Genomic DNA, 17704 nt, shown 5'->3' on the forward strand with positions numbered 1-17704 from the left:
GGTTATCGCGGATCACATCGAAGGGTTCTACTTATTCACGCTAGACGATCACAAGGCCAAATTTACGGGGTATATTTAAAGGGGGGACAAGTAAGTAAGTAAATAAGTAAGGTGAGCGGAGGTTTAGTTACATTTGGTTCCGTGCCCAAGGGATCTAAGATGTGCTCTGTAGAACACATCTTGGATACCAAGGTTTATAAATAAATAATAGGAATTAGCCTTACCAGGCTACATTTGTTGTTGTGAAAACGAGTGGGTGTGCTGTATTTCTTGACTTATTTCATCTCTAAATAAAACTCATATACCTAATATTTTTATTCAATCGCTATTTCATAAAAACTAAAATAACTTTATCGTTAATAAACAAGTCTGTAGTATTTTCTTCCATTGTTAATTCTTGCCGCGTTCCGAGCGAAGTTATGCATCAGTACAGAATCAATTATATTTTCGTCTTCCTCTGGTATCTGTAAAAATAAAATAATAAAATTAAAGTAACGTAGTAAACTTAGACAAAATCTATTTCTAGGAAATTAGCTCATAATCGTAGTGGTTAAACATCGTCCCCAATAGGCGATTCGGGTTGCATTGCTACGTAGCAATTGTTGGCATTGGCGCATCTTGACGTTCCCTTGCGCCTGTGCGTAGTACTATTATTTATTCTGTGTCTTAATGTATGTTTTATGGCTGTTGTATAGGCAGGGCAAGTACTGGAAATACTAGGTACTTATATAGAAAATACCCATGTATCTAAAATAATAGGAAGCGCGGAGCTGTAGCACTTTAGAAGAGTTTGCCACCTCGTGACCGGAATTGGAAACATAAGTGTGTACACAATGTACAATAGTAATAGAATTTCATGTTAAAACAAATAGTTCTCTATATGCCCAGTACATTTTCTTAGCAGGTTCTGCCATTTTCAGGGTTATTTTGAAAGTTAACATCACGTTTGCACTTCACACCGGAGATCGGATAGCTTCGATGCTGTTTTATATAGTCTATGGACACTCTGATGATATACATATTCCTAGCAGGCTTGTTATACAGAATTTCATTCATAGGCAGGATAACTACAGTCTAGATGTAAGGTTATTTTCCTAAAATAATCTAGGATACCTAAGCCCTAGATTTAAGACCTAGTAATACAAGAAGATAGGCTCTAGTCTAATGGCTATGGGGGCGCGATTATTCATTGTCGCGCTGAAGTACAATATTATATGGGGCGTCCCGCCATTTTTCTATGAATACTGAATAGCTACACGCATCTGGTACTATGACAAGTACATCCTTCGATGGATGGTTTGTTTGCATTTTAGTTGTCACACTATAATCTACGTATTGTCTCACAGGATTTCATACATCATACAATACTTTGGCAGTCTTTATACCAAGTATTGTCACTGTAGTGCAGCCGTGAGAAGAACAGGTTTCTGTCTGTTAGGATATAGGTATTAATCATTTTAGGACTAATTTAAGTTCATTAGTGTGTAAGTAATCATGCATTTTCATACTACATCAGTGGTAAACAAGCATACCTCCCGCTTGATGGTTAGCGGTCACCGTAGTCTATGTCTGTCAGTAATTTCAGAATAAATTAAATGTACCTTGCGAATTTCAACTTTCTATACGTATATATTTTTACTGTAGTAATACAAATAAGTATGTATGTATAAACAAGATTTTCAATAGCTTCATATGACATGAGTTCGTTATCTTACATGATAAGCTGTAGGCTAGTCTAAAATAGTAAGTGTAAAACCATACAATTATTATGTTCGGTAGATTGTGTACACAGCTTTTATACAATATTTCACAAGTCAGGAGTATGCCAACATACTGTACTTCATTACAACCATGTCAAACATATCCTACGAAATATTAGCATATTACCAGCATCTGGGAGGTCGTACCTTGCCATACCTTAACTCCACCACTGCTTGATCATTGTCACAATTGCTTAATGAATTTCATGAAAATTGATTGAAATTTGTAATATTCCTGTTAAGTAGGCATAGATAATAAGCACTATTATCATTATAAAACCATATTTTACTGAGGTTCGGAAAAAGTATGTAGTATGTGGTACGCATTAAGTATGTAAACTTACCTAACATGACCGGGTCCAGTCTGATTGTCGGATTACTTTGTTGTTCAGTAACGTTGAGCATGAGCTGGTAGTGTAGATCAGTGAGCCTTTAGTACACTGAAAGGAAACGTCAGAGATTAGAAATGTTCATGTAGATAGCGTAAGAAAAGGGTTTAGTTTTAGAGTGGGGTTCTGCCAAATAGGAACAATATTATTTCACTTATCTACTCACGGGGGCGCGTCGCTTAATTTTGGAACTAAGACACGCCCATGAGAAATATTGTGTCAGAAAAAACAATGCATACAGCAAAATTTACAAAAAGGAAATTAAAAATAAAAAAAGTTTGAGAACCCCTGCCTAGCAGTTCATATCTACATGAGCTAGGACATAAATGAGTTAGTAATAAGTTTGCTTAGCCAATAAAATTAGGATAAATTAATTTAAGTTGAATTTTCACTTCATCGCTTATTGCCATCGCTATACTTCGCCTAAATTATCTAAATATAATATTAATGCCATAGGCTATTAACTTTTAAATTTAATAATTAGTATGAGCTATTATAAAAAAATAAAAGTACCTTTTGTTTATATGAAGTCAGTAGATATATGGAAGACGGTCCAACCTGAAGCGTGGCCTCTCGGGTAAAACCTGAAATTGTATATATGAAAAAAAATTAGTTAAAAAAAAAGGGTGTATGTATGTTTAAGGAATCTTATTTATAAATACGTATCATTAAGATTGTTTATATTTATCTAGGCCATTCATGATTAAGAAAAAAAAAAAAGAACAACCATATCCATGTTTCTATGTAAAATTTCCTGCCGAGTCGTTTTACTCACTAAGTAGAGTTAATTAAGTTAAAAAGTAGCTGTTTAGTGGCAATGATTTTTTGTACTTACTTGAGGATAGTGCTAAGACGGAGTACAGTCCATAAAGGATACACCGGAAAATTCCTCAGTCGACCTGCATGTTGCCGACAGCTAGTTGAGGTTCTTCGATGATGGTTATCCATTTCATATACTGAAAATTGATACATACACTGTTTAAACTCAATGTAGCAGAAATAAAATCTATGCTAAGTCTGGATTTTTAGTCTACATAATTTTATTTAAGTATCAGACGTCAAGTTTTATTTTTGAAAAATACAAAATTAAAGTTTGGACAAGATTCAATGCCTATTTTTAAATGCCATGACATTCGTTTGAGGTCCTACAAATATTATTTTCCATAGCCCATAAGCCAGCGCTTCAGAAAAATAATTGAGAAGTTTATATGTTGGTACGGAAACAACGTTACAATTTCTAAGAACAGTTAGGTAGCCTAGATCAAATAAATTAGTCGAACATATTTTTAATGCTTACCGTTTAACCAAGGTATGTTCAGTTTCTATAAATATTGTTTTCCATAAAATTTGTGGCAGATGTGTAGAAATATCGGGCATTGTAAATTCCAATTAGATGTTGACTGAAAAATCAAACAACCATATAAACCTCTTTGAAAGTAGCAAATATATTTTGACAGTTAGGACTATTTCACGTACATTTAGAATATTTAAGATCCTCTTAGGCAATGTGAAAGTCAGAAAGTACGAGTAACGTGGGGAAATTTATTATCATTAACTTATCTGACGACAGAACAATGAAATAAGCAACATTTCACCAATATATTCGGTCTAGTCGTTGTAGTTCGCAAGTATGTTCTGCTGGGTTTCGAAAACGACGACTAGTTTGAAAACACATCAAATAATAAAACAAAAGCTTACCTTTCATGCAAAACTGCTTTTGAAGTAGGCAATTAGTTCACTTTATCAATTGAGGCATAGCCCGATAAGACATCCTTTGCATGGGCTGTTTGCTCATTAGATCATGAGTATGAGCACTAAATTCTTCTATTATCTTGATGAGAAACACAACAAAACACATGTCCATTGCATTCACGTTTTTTTTTTCCAACAATAATGTCATGTCAATTTCGTAACCTCACTTTCGCTAACGGAAAATTACATTGCAATTGCAGTTCAGAGTTCAATTTGATAAAACAGTGCATGACTTGAGTACATGGAAATAGAGTTAACAACAAATTGGACGCGACAAACATGAAGTGAACATTGAAATATTTCGTGCGACGTTAGAGTTGACGCGTCCGACTTGTTTGATGTAAATGAACGGAGAGGCAAGAGTTTTTGAGCCTGGTCTCACACCTGCTCATAGGACCAACGTGTTACTGAAGATTTTCAATATGATTATGTTGTTAGTGGTGCCATATTATGCCACACTAAACAGAAGAATGGAACAGAAAATGCCGATCAAGAAAAATACATATATGTAAGTGTTCAAAACCCCAGTTAATTTACCCTATTCTAGTTTTATTGAGCAAACAAGACGGAGTTTTATAGTCTGCAGTAATTTTTGAGTTAGAAAAATTAAAGTCACTTAGCGATCAGACATCATACTTGAGGAAATAAAATAATTATAGGTTAATAAAATTACTTTTGTAGAATGGTATTTAGTAATATAGGTGAACGTAAATGAGACGTACGTCTCATATGGTTAAAGTATCTAAATGGTCCTGCAACCTTAGTTGGCATATTTCTTATAATTGAAAAATATTTAGACACTTGTAATTTTATTTTATCTTTCTCTCTGTTTATTGGAACGTCTTTAACATAGTTTTAATTTTAACCTAAGATAGGTTCTTACCACAGCAGTGTTTCTGTCATTGAACATAGTGAATCAGCGAGGATGGAGGACCAGTGAATACCATCAGTGTGTGTTTAAGTGCATGCTTAGTAACGCTAGTGAAATAACAAGTGTTTATGATATTCGATTTATGCAATATTTTATTTTTTTTGACCAATGATTGGACAAATAAGGACTAGCCAACTTTAGAGTTGAAGAAATATTCATTGGTTTCAAGTTACTTGCTGTGTTCAAAAATAAGTAACTGGATCTTTTGCGGTTATGCTGATTGTGATCAAGTGTGCAACGTGTCTTCGGAAGAGGTTTCATGGTGTCCTGGGTTATGACACCGACTGAGAAGAGAATAGTTTGGAAAATTTTGAAATATTACCAGGAGGCCAGCAGGATCTAATCATCATCATTAGCTACTCAAGAACCCATCATAGAACTAGCCAAGTATGAAGGAGAAAAAAGGAAGAGAGACACTTTAACCAAGTTCCTCAGCCCATTGTCGTGTTTGTTAACAATTTGCAAAGTTTGCTGCAGCTGCAAATGTAATGAAGAAGGAATAAATTGCCCGAGGTTACAAAAGACTTTCGGGGCATGTTATACAATATTGAAGACATAGAATAGGACAATACAAGTTTTAAGCTCGTTTCAAGAAAAATTCATTATTTTGTTATATTATTATCCAATCAAATAAAAGTATTTTGAACCTACTTATGACATCATTTTGTATTTTATCATAAGGCAATTAAAACCAAAATAAAATTTTGCAGAAAGTTTGAAAAAAAAAAAGGAATATATTTTATCAAAACCACATCAAATTTGATGTTACATTATATTTTACAAAAAATATCAAAACCAAATCAAAATTGATGATACATCATATTTTGCGGGAAAAAATTGAAAATATGAAAACCACTTCAAAACTGCAATTACTTTTTTTTTTGCAAAATTGTATTATGCGTTTATTATGAACATTACATGATGTGTAATGTAAATTCTATGAGTACATTGGTTACAAGTCAATGACTTCTTAGTAAAGAATGTTTATTTATTGCGACATACTTATGTGGTACATTATTATTTTTCTTTCCTATCATCATCATCATTATCATTATTTTAAATGCGTCGTGAGTTCTTCAAAATTTTATTGAGATGCAGTGTTATTATTATCAGGGTGATAGAAGTCAAAATTTTGACTAAAATTAATTTTATTTCTATAGTGATCTGTGTGATAAAGGGCCTTATTGGCTAGCCCATCGTAAAGTTTCACTGTCATTTAGTAGTTTCATTCCTAGGATTATAAAGTGGTGTATGGTGGATGTAAATCTATAATACGGATCTTTTTTATTATCTAGATAAAGAAGTCGGTTCATTATATGGACAACAATTTTTTTTTTAAATCTTTATTTTGTAAGAAGAATGTATTGGATATACATTGTATGGTTAGATTATTTTAATATAACAATAACTGGACATCATAGTAGCTAGTCTGCCTGGGGTAGACGTTAGGAAAATCGAGATCGGTGGATAAGCTATTTTTCATTTTAGTTATTACAGTTAGCAGTGATATTTATTATTTATGCGTTATCATTTATTACATTATATAGGGTGGTATACTGTACGATATCGGTAATCACCAGTGCAGATCCTCGTTCCTAAGCATAACTTGGTCAGTATTTTATCCTACAAAGATCGGAGTAGGGAGGGCCACTAATTTTTTAGCTGACTGTACTTACTTTTATTAAATTTTTGCATTTTATGCTATCAATTTTGCATTATGAACTGCAGAAAAAAAAAAAACAAAGACAGGAAAATTGAAAGTAGGGTAGTGAACTTACAGTAATTGACTCTAATTAAAATGTGAACATAAAATATAATATTTTGTTTCGTACGAACATTTTATTTTTAGTATGTGCATCAAACAATTTTCACACATTGTCAAATTTCTTGCGGTTAGTAATTACTTTGTAAAAATTAAATATAGTTGAATAAAATGAAACCTTTGATAAATAAAATTAATTTTCTTTGCCTCGAGTCAGGGTAGAGTGGGGTAAAATGGGATACGTAAATTTTTGAAGTTATTATAGAATTTTATTTTCATTTTTATTATTTATTTTGATTACTTTTAAAAGCGCTGGCTTTCTGTAAACAATCGAGTGAAAGCGTAATTGAGGAGGAATGAACGAGTGTATTGTGTATAAGTTAGAGGTGATGAATGCTTATAGATGTATGTTTGATAGATTGAATGGCTGGATATGACGGATGTAAGATATGAAAGTGTGTCTCGAATGTTTTATTTTATGGAATGAGTGGATTGATGCAGACAGACAGCGCTGGAAAGTGGTCAAAACTAGTTTGGTCGGAATTTGCGGGGAACAAACAAGGGGGGGAATTTTGGGAACACATTAATCATAAAATTCTTATTGGTTAGGTTAAAATCCAATGGATTCGACCCATTTCAAGGGTAGTTTTTTATGATTACTACTACACAAGGTAATAAGACCCATACGAAAACCACACACCTCATCTTGAATGGGATGTATTTGACAATCGACATATTTAAGGGCCGATATCGTCTAGTGAGAACGAGGCTCTTTTCAATAATTGTTTCCTTGTTATGTTTTCCAATTGTGGAGTTTAGTATCATCAAATCATTTCTTCATTTGATCATGATATGGTACCAAGTTGAGGTGTATGCATGCATGAGGTGTGTGCATGTATGCTTATGTCATTTAAGGTTTGTTTTATAAAAAAAAAACACATCCAAACAAATCTTAAGTCAGTATATTTTATTCAAGTATGAGACATGCGCCAAAGCATGTGGCTGGAGTGATTAGGTAGAGAAATTGGTTTGAGTTCCGACAATGGAGATTGAAGGCTCTGGACTTACAATGAGAGCTCTAAAGGTTTCTTCGTAATTGCGTGGGAAGTTATTGTGAACTCGTTGAAATTATTACGATAATTATTCCGGTCCAACAGTGTGGATGGAATGAATATTCGCCGCGACCGGGGAACGAGCTAGCAAGAACGGGTTAGTAGGACCTATCAGATTCACAACCTGATATCCCTGGCGGTGCGTGGACTCTGGGAAAGGAGTTCTCATGGTTCATTGTCGAGACTCTGATGAGCTGATTTCAAAACTGAGTCGCTAGCAGTCGCATAGTATTGGAATACACACCACACAATTAGAAATGGGGGGGATATTTCCGACTGATCTAGAGATATTTTTCTTTTATTCAATTTTATTGCTTCTTTTGCTAAATAAGATTGGATTTTTTTACTAACCACTTTGTATTTTGTAAAAGAAATCCAATCTGGGGGCGAGTTGTAACAGAACAAGCATCTATGACGAGGAAATGGACTCGTTATTACATATAAAACTTACGGCGAATCAACTTTTCCTTGACCAACTTTTTGGTGCATATTTCCTTCGGGATTTCATTGAATATTTTAACAAATAATATCTGCGAAGCTTTATCACATGTTTAGTTACGTCATCACTCATAAAATTCACTATTATTTGATGCACAACTTATTGGAAAAAGCTTATTTACAAACTATATTCACATGGATGGATTGTTGACATTGACAATCTGATCTGACAAACGAATGACGTTCCGATATTGCGTCTTGGTTCTAATTACAAGTCAGAGAGGTAATAATCACTAATATTGATTATTATACTTCCTGAATATATCATTCAATGTAACAATTAGGAACAAATGTGATCTTTCATTGCGAAGTTACTTACTAAATTGATTTAAACAATCTTTCACAAAATAATATTTACGTAAAAATATTTACGAAACACTCCACTATTGGACTACATAGGTAACAATATCAATAGCTCTGTCTCTCTCTAAAACACGTGCAAGCATGCAGATGTTACTACTGATAGGTAAACGATTATTTGCTGAGAGAACATGGACGTTAAATGTATAGGGTGTACGGCTTAGTAAACAAACCAGTCTCCATTATGTCCTCAGTAGGTCTCCAGTCTCCAGTATGTCTCTGTTATGTCTCCATTGTGTCTCCAATATGTCTCCATTATGTCTCCAGTCTCCAGTATGTCTCTGTTATGTCTCTGTTAAGTCTCCAGTATGTCTCCGGTCTCCATTATGTCCCCAGTCTCTGTTGTGTCTCCATTAGATACTATAAAAGGGTCGGAGCGAGCCGACGCGCGTCATTCTTACAATATCCACAAGACTAACAGTGTCTCTGGCTTTCGTGTGTTATACTGGTGAGTGAAGTTGTTCTGCTATTATTTCTCTGTTTGTTTCTACTTGGAAATTATTCTAAGTGATTGTAAACTTTGAAATTGTGTCTTTGTTTGATTGTGCGGGGACAATATCGTCGTACAGTTGGACTTAGACCTATGGTGGAATTGCTTTACCGTCAGTTGTGGGGTTAATTTAGTGTTCTATTTATAGTGTAGTGTTACATTTAAATTGATGTGTATAGTGAAGTTTTCTGTGCTTTGTTTCATGAGTGCCGTCAAGCAATACAAAGACTGGGTCGATGTATGGCTGGTGCTTGGAGATAAGTCTGTGTTTGGTTTTGTAGGGAGTAATTCTTGCAAAACTAAGCTTAGATTATAGCACGTAAAGGAAACTTCATTCGTTTATTTAGTTGGTCAGTAAAATTGAATTTAGTAATTTTCCATGGGGTTATTTAGTGAAAGTTATAAGCCAGATCATTGTTTGTGACAGACTGTTGTCCGGCTAAGCGCTTTATACCTTGCGGCTGTTAAACATAAGGCGTTTAGGGGTCTTTTGTTCCAAGTGGAGGGCTTGGGCGCTTTTATTTACTTACAAAAGCGTATTTTCTCACCGGTCTCAAAGAGTCCAACTGTTAGATGGAAGTGAGGACTTTCACGATTGACGAAAGACATTAGGAGTAATCCTTGCTCACTGAAGTCGGCAGTATTTGAGGCTGGGGTCCTATATATATTTATATTTATTTACTCGGTGCTCTGGTTCATGCTGGCGTTGGTCGCTGGGGATTTCGGTTGTGATCGATCCATATCTAAGTAAAGTTTGATCGCAGCTGGGTCTTCCGTGTGGCTGGTACTGGTGTGTCTTAGAATACTAGATATATACACGGATAGGGCGATCTACTCTCTGCTACCCTAGCCCGCGGGCAAAAGCAGAGGGGGGGATCTGACCGACACAAGCCTATAGGTTGCCTATCTCAGCTTCGCTGGCTGAACTGTACAGCTTATGGTAGGGATACACTTGTGCATATTCTGAACATTAGATCTATGGTAAGTGACGGTCTGTGTTTCAGATATGTTAGAGTAGGGAAAACGATAGGACTAGGGTAGAGTCACACACTATTTCTATGAAAGTAGAGTTCTTTTATGATTGGTCTTGGAATATAATTGGTCAACGTGTATTGTGGAGAAATAATTTAACTACTACTATTTATATGGGTTAAATGGACTTTAAATGTGGTGTTTACTATCTTAAAATATGTGGTAAAACTGGTAACTTATAAAATCTCTTATTACTTAAATTATTTGAGTGAAATTAATAATTGTGGTAGCAATTTCTGATCTTTCGGTGTGGCTGCGGGACACTTAGTGTTGCTAACTAGTTTTTCAAGGTAAATTCTATCAAATTGGCTAGGGAAACAAACTGTCTTTGGAATAAAAGGAATTGTTTGTTATAGGGCCCAGTGGCATGCGAGCGCCGTCCACTGATGGAAAGTCTAAAGCTTAGAAAAGTTTGACTTACTTATTTCTTATAAAAGTTAGCAACTGCTCGGTGTTTCGATAAAACATTAGAAAGATCGAGAAGTTATGGTCTATTAGCAGTATTGGGAAAAAGGGGGGTTTAGCTAGGGAAAAAGAAACAAAATAAAAAAGGGGGTTAGTTTGTAGATAGATAGCCCTTCAGGCTTACTTGCTTAGGATCCTGATAAAGTGGTTTGATCAGGTCAGGGGTCCCATACCGAATCGCAAGCCCTTGCCCAAACCGGGACCACTAATAAGGCGTAGCGGATGATTACCAAAATATTTTTTAATATTTATTTCATGTATGTTTCACTCACTAACTTTTATACTAAAAATTTCTTCATCACGTCATTAATTTTCTCACATATAACTTTCTAGGCCTAAATCTGATAAAATACTCTTCTATAACACTATATTATTATGCTACAATAACCTTTATTCTTCTTTAAAATATAAATAAGTGTGTATCCAAATGTGTTAGTAAGTGTTGCGATAGAGGCTTTAACTTTGATTTTGACATGGATAAATGTGTGCCGGCTAGTGATAATGAGTTATTTACTGTGAAAAGGAACGTTTTTTATTACGATAATCCTGTGGGTGAGGTGTATTTGGATGATATTTTGACTCCGGTTTACGGGAAAGCTTGTGGTGGTTTCTACCGGTATAATTATGAATTTAGACTGCAATCGGTGAGTTCTTGTTTTATTTCAGTTTTTTAACCGTCGCCTCATATCTCTCAAGAAGGACGGTTATCAAGTCGTATGTATGTTTTTTTTTTTTTAAATGTTTGTTCCTCGATATCTCCGTCGTTACTAGACCGATTTTGAAATATTTTTTTTATTGAATGTATATGCATACAGATTGATCCCATTTTTCTCAGAACCCAGTTCTGATGATGAGATCCTGGAGAAATCGAGGGAACTCCTCAAATCTGAAAGGCATAAATATGGTAATTTTTGTATTTTTAAAGGAACAGCATGAATTTACGTACGGAACAGTGACATTTGGTGCAGTGGAAGTGCTGATGACGGTCAGAACGGAACTCCTCAAATCTGAACGGCACGCTTATAGTGACTTTGGTATTTTTATAAGAACAGCATGCCCTTACGTCCAGAACAGTGACATTTGGTGCAGTGGAACTCCTGATGATGGTCAGAACGGAACTCCTCAAATCTGAACGGCACGCTTATAGTGACTTTGGTATTTTTATAAGAACAGCATTCACTTACGTCCAGAATAGTGACATTTGGTGCAGTGGAACTGTTGGTGATGGTCAGAACCGAAATACGTAATCCAACATTCGCAAGTAGCTTTCACCAGAACCACAAAGGCGGCGGTTTTTTTTTTCTTAAAAATTATCCTCCCTTTAATTGATACGTTACGTTATTTTTAAAGCTTTTATGATATACTTAACTTTCATTTGAAGACACAGATATTTTGGAATAAAATGTTTATAAGATTCCCTCGGATTCAGAAAAGAAGAAAAAAGAATTTTCGAAGATTTTGAATTCAGTCATTCATCCAAAGCTCTTGCGATATAAAAGGGACCTGTCTTAATAGAAAATATAAGAAAAAATAAAATTCACCACTTCAGAACTGTACTTTGAAACTCTTGACCATTCGAAACAATAGTCTAGTCTAGTCGCTTGCAATAATACGAGTAACGTTACTCTTCGTAAAGCGATAAGATCGTGTCACATAGGTTTAATTTTTTCGGCCTTCGAAAAGTAACATATTATTGCAGGTGACTGTCCAACTACTGTACCTATAGCTACTGAATCTTCTTTATTGTTCTCGTAAGTTTGTCACACCAAAGTATTCGCAATAACTGCTTCTAAACCAATTTATTAACTCGCTAATAGATCTGTCAGCCGAGCCTACTTCAGAGCCTCTACCATGGGCCATGTTTAAAATTTTCAAATAGCTACATTATTCGATGGCGCTAATAAATTCAAGACATTGGATGAAGAAAGTGAAGCGCTCCCAAATGGTTAGTATTTTTAGCGCCATCTATTAAATACTATCATAACTACACTGATGATGCCTACAATTTTTTTTTAATGTTTGTAGACACGAAAAAAATTTAGGGGAAAATATGATTTTGGCCACTTCCAGGCTGCGAACAGCGCCATCTAGTTTTAAGCCTAAAAGGCCCATACATTTCGGGGGTACGCTTTTTTGTATGGGCTTTGTCAGTCCAGCATTAAGTAAATCGTTCTTGGTAGAACCAAATATAACGTGCTCATAATAGCCCAGCGACCTTCAAATCAAGGGTTACAGGAACCTTCTGGGCGAGCTCCATCATGTGCCACGTCTTCGCCTCGGCTAGTTTATGATCATAACCACAATACAAAATTTTAAAATTTAAATTTTGAAGAAACCTCCGACATAGTAGACCGATTTTCATCAAACATGGCTAAGCTTTCAACCAAAAAAAAAACTAAATATAAATCGGTTCATCCGTTCGAAAGCTACAATGCCAGAGACTCGTCAAACTTATAACACCCCGTCATTTTTAAGTTAGGGGTTAAAAAGAACGTATGCAAAAGCGTCAAAATCTCATGGTAGGGGCACTAGGAGCCCAGAAGCTTTATTACGTGTCCGTCAAATTAATCCTGTGACACCTGGGACACGTTGACGCGTTTATGGGTGACGCGTGTCGTTCATCGCCGAAACCGTTGCTAAGTAATTGGGCGGTGGAGGGTTAATTTGTGGATGTACGTTTTATTGCTTGTGGAACTGATAAGTGGTAGTAATTGGTAGTAATCAGTTTATAACTACAACATTTTACAGGAATTTAGAGAGATTTTGGAGCTGTGGCATAGGTATTGTAATTTTTTTATACAAGGTGTTCCAAACCTTGACGTCAAAATTTTTTTTTAGATTCTTCACATCATGGGCTATCAGAATATACCCCATGTATATTGGCCGATTTTTTGTACTTTTCGAGTTACGAGTTTAGTTTTATTTAATATGTACTTTTGCGCTTGTGTAAACTTGTATTACATAGCCAAATGAGAATAGGTATCTAGTAATTAAATTTTTGTTTGTCAAAAACCAATATAGATTTACACTAGTTTGAATTACATACAATATAATTTGTGAATGGCTAAAACTATGTTGATACAAACATTTGTCAACAAATTTTGGGCCACCTGTGTGATGGGAAAATGCCGATAATACGAAGCAGGTTGAGTGGAGAAAACTAGGGATGCATCACGTATGCATGCTTTACCCGTCAGTGGGACACTAAAAAATAAATTTACTCTTAACTACGCAAGCGATATGAATAAAAGTATCTCAATTTTTTTTACTATTATAATACACAAAGGGCTCCCACATCAATCCGGTGTTTAGTTTATCTTCTTCCTGTTGTTGTGTGATATAGTATGCATGGCGCTTATCTGCTTAATTTTGTTTCCATTTTAAGCCCATTCCTGCTTAGAGGCAAATATTTTGAAATAACTCATATTGCACAAAAGGAGCATTCATCTATGTCTGTGTGCTTTATGTGGGTTCAAGAACTTGCGACTCAATACAGACACATACAGATACTTGCATCTGATATTTGAATGTCCGATCTCCTTCCTTCATGTCATCATGTCTGACCGGTTTCAATACAGATACCTACTTGCATCTGATACTTGCATGTCCGATCTCCTTCCTTCATGTCTGACCGGTTTGGCCTAGTTGGTAGTGACCCTGCCTGCTACGCCGCGGTCCTGGGTTCGAATCCCGGTAAGGGCATTTGTTTGTGTGATGAGCACAGACATTTGTTCCTGAGTCATGGATGTTTTCTATGTATATAAGTATTTGTATATTATGTATATCGTTGTCTGAGTACCGACATTACAAGGCTTCTTGAGCTTACCGTGGGGCTCAGTCAATTTGTGTACCTAAAGATGTCCTATAATATTTATTTATTTATTCATACATATATCGGTGGATAAAACGGCCCTTATTCTACGTGAAGCATAATGACCCTTTAAGCATGGAACGTCACATATAAGTCGTCCTCGGATCTCAAGTATTCGTTTATTATTGAGGCAGTTCGATGAACCAATTTTTCGTACCTATAATAAAACAGCAAGCTTTTAGGAATCAAGTGGCTATACTGCTAGAACGGTTCATTGGCCCCGTGATTCAGATTGATTAAGGGATTTAAGGGTCAACAAGTGGCTATAAATATTATTATAACATGAATCAGATCAATATTTTTACAGGATGTTTTCTTCAAGGGGCCAATCTCAAAAACGTGAAGAAATACAGGTATTTTTTCCTATTTCATGCAAGATATCATAGTACAGCCGCCATCAGATATATCGGAGCTATATGCCCTCCCTTCAAGTATGGTGAAAGTCAAACATAACAAAATCAACCAGTAGGTATTTTTGCTGTTACTCAGAGCCACTTGACCGCTGTTCCAGAAGGTTGCTGGTTCGAATCCTGTAGAAGGTGTTGATTTCCCAATTTTCCATTTTTAAAATGTCTATTTCCTCTTATTTTTTGTCATGTTTATTTTTATTTTTAGGCTAATTCGTAGAACAACGCGGGGCTTTTACAAATTGACGCATTCTTTAGAACCGGTTTTTAATATAATCGAACTGGCTAGATCTAAATATCTGGACGTAAAGTCTATGAGTAGCTATTCTTACGTTATTTGAAGAGCATTTTTACAACTTGATTTTAGATGTAAAATCTAGTTCAGTGCTATGTAGCCGCGTTATCGACGTAAATACCATTATGAGCGAAAGCGCAGAAAAAGTACCTGAAAGTTTTTTTTTGTCGATTTTGACCACATTTTTTTTTCTCCTTGTGACTTCAGGACGGTATGGACCACGTGTGGTTTAAGCCAGGTTTCTCCAACTACCGGTGTCTACATACAATATATGTACATATATAATATGCGCAAGGCATCTAGCCAAACGTGCATTCGTTCACACTGTGACGCAAACGATAGGTAATAAGTATGCAATTGGCTCTGTCGCGCCAGTGTGGCGATTAGAGACAGAAAACCGAGAAAACTATGAAACGATACGGAACGCCAACAATTGTAATTTGGCTAGAAAGCGAGCAGAAAATAACTTTTTCTAAAATATGTTTGACCTAAATAGACAAGAATAAATCTAACAAATTAAAAGATTTACTTAATGATTTCAACAGCAAAGGAATCTTGTTATGAAACAGTTACAGATGGACTAGATATATTTTAAGAGTTTTGAATGATTCACGGTTATTTTTATTAGACTTATATTGACCGGGATATAGACCGTGATTATCTTTTTGATTTTTGTCGAGCTCCCGATATTTCGACGCAGTTGCATGCATCATGATCACGGAAAACGTGACGGAAAACGTTTTCCGTGATCATGATGCATGCAACTGCGTCGAAATATCGGGAGCTCGACAAAAATCAAAAAGGTAATCACGGTCTATATCCCGGTCAATATAAGTCTAGATATATTTTTCTATACAAACGAAATAGTTTAGATGAAATGTTTTGAAACAAACGTCTAAACATAGAAATAAATTGCAGAAGCTTCAAGCAAATTATAATTTTCACATCAAAATTCACATTCACTTTATCATTTATTCCTGCTTGTTAAAATCAAGTTTTTTTAATTTTACTTGTATTATTTTTCGAAGCAAAGAATTCTAGCTATAAATGGAAACTGTTTTGGCTTATGAGTTAACTATGTTTGTTTACCTTAATGTATTATTATGTGCTGTATCTCTCCCAAATAAATTAAATTAAATTTTCAAATATTGTAGGTATGTACTTAAGTTTGTACTTAGGTTATAACCTACATATTTTTACACTATTATACATACTATGTACAGTTGCATTCACAAACGCCTTTACAAGCCAATATATGTTTACACTTCTCTAAGATCCTTTACAATATATTAAACAATAAATTATAAATTCTATTCGTGTTATGTTTATAGAACTTTGGCTTGTAAAGATATTTGCAAACACGAGTCAAACAACATAAAAAATACGAAACATTTTGAAATGAATTAGTTTGTTTTCCTAGCGGAAATACACGTATAGGTTTTAGTATTAAGACCTACCTACTTCATAATTGCTTATATATCTAAAACTTCTAACTAAATGTAGGTAAAAAATAATTATTCTGTGCAGCCTGTTTTAACGAAAAAACACAGCTGCGTTATCAACGCTAGTACACGTTTAATAATAGTACCATATCCAATTTGAAATTTAGTGCACGCGTCCGTTTTTCAGGGTTCCGTACCTTAAACGTGACAATTACTAAAAAAAGGTCTACACTACCGTATGAGGTTCTTTAAATTAAAAAAAAAACGAGGTGTTCATGGTTTGTAAGTTTTGAAATGAATAATTTTATTAAGGACTTAAATAGACTTTATATTACATACAAAGTATAGTTTTGAGGATTTTTGTTATTGTTTGTTATTATTATTGTTAGTTAGCAATTAATGAGTTGAATAGTTAGCTAATATATTTTAATTTAATTTAATATTAATTGCATAGTTATTTAAAATTTTCAAAATATTGGTTACACATGAATATTTGGTTGCAAAAAAATAATAATTCCGAAGATTGAGTTTGCGTGAATACGGAACCCCCACGAAGTTACAGTGACTTGTACTTGGCACATTTACACACTCAAACTATAGACCGTCAACCAAATCTTGTCACTAGAAAAAGGCGGCAAATTTGAAAAATCGCGGGCTAGCAACACTAGTTTTTGGAACGAAACGACGAAATTGTGGAAATCTCCACCCTACCAAAAAGAGAAATAACTAGCATATATCCGTCTCTTTTTAATACATTATCTAATTCGTAAGGAAGGAGCGAGCTTCTTGAAAAAAATATATCTGTGGCTGTTCGACGTACATTGCTGGTTTTTGTTCCATTTTTAGGGATACCATACTTTAGTTTGATGTATTGCTACTGCCAAAATTTGGTTGACAGGCTATAGATTGACGTTCGGGGTCATAAAACATCTCTCACATCTCTGTTCCTCACACGCAAATACAGCAAAAATGAAAGGGATAGTCGTCAATTTGATTCGAGAATAACGCGTCAGTTTCTTTGTAAAGTTTTTATGCATCCGCACCCGCTGTGACGAGTGTGACGTATTGTGTATAGCTACGAGCGCGGCTGTACCACGAAGCTCTGTGAAATAAAACCAGATGCCGGCCGGCCCTCTAC

The 17704-nt window shown here is 35.0% G+C and overlaps 1 long non-coding RNA gene across 1 annotated transcript; it reads right to left on the reverse strand.

Moving 5' to 3' along the window:
* Window positions 1–300: 300 nt before the first annotated feature.
* LOC125230140 lies at window positions 301–3909 on the reverse strand. The gene is made up of 6 exons (XR_007177496.1): window positions 3848–3909; window positions 3447–3549; window positions 2985–3105; window positions 2663–2733; window positions 2105–2200; window positions 301–464 (listed from the first exon to the last, which is right to left on the reverse strand). It is a non-coding gene; the product is annotated as an uncharacterized LOC125230140 (long non-coding RNA).
* Between the last annotated feature and the right edge of the window lie 13795 nt (window positions 3910–17704).

Source organism: Leguminivora glycinivorella, chromosome 10, assembly GCF_023078275.1.
Source record: "Leguminivora glycinivorella isolate SPB_JAAS2020 chromosome 10, LegGlyc_1.1, whole genome shotgun sequence".
Lineage (NCBI taxonomy): Eukaryota > Metazoa > Arthropoda > Insecta > Lepidoptera > Tortricidae > Leguminivora > Leguminivora glycinivorella.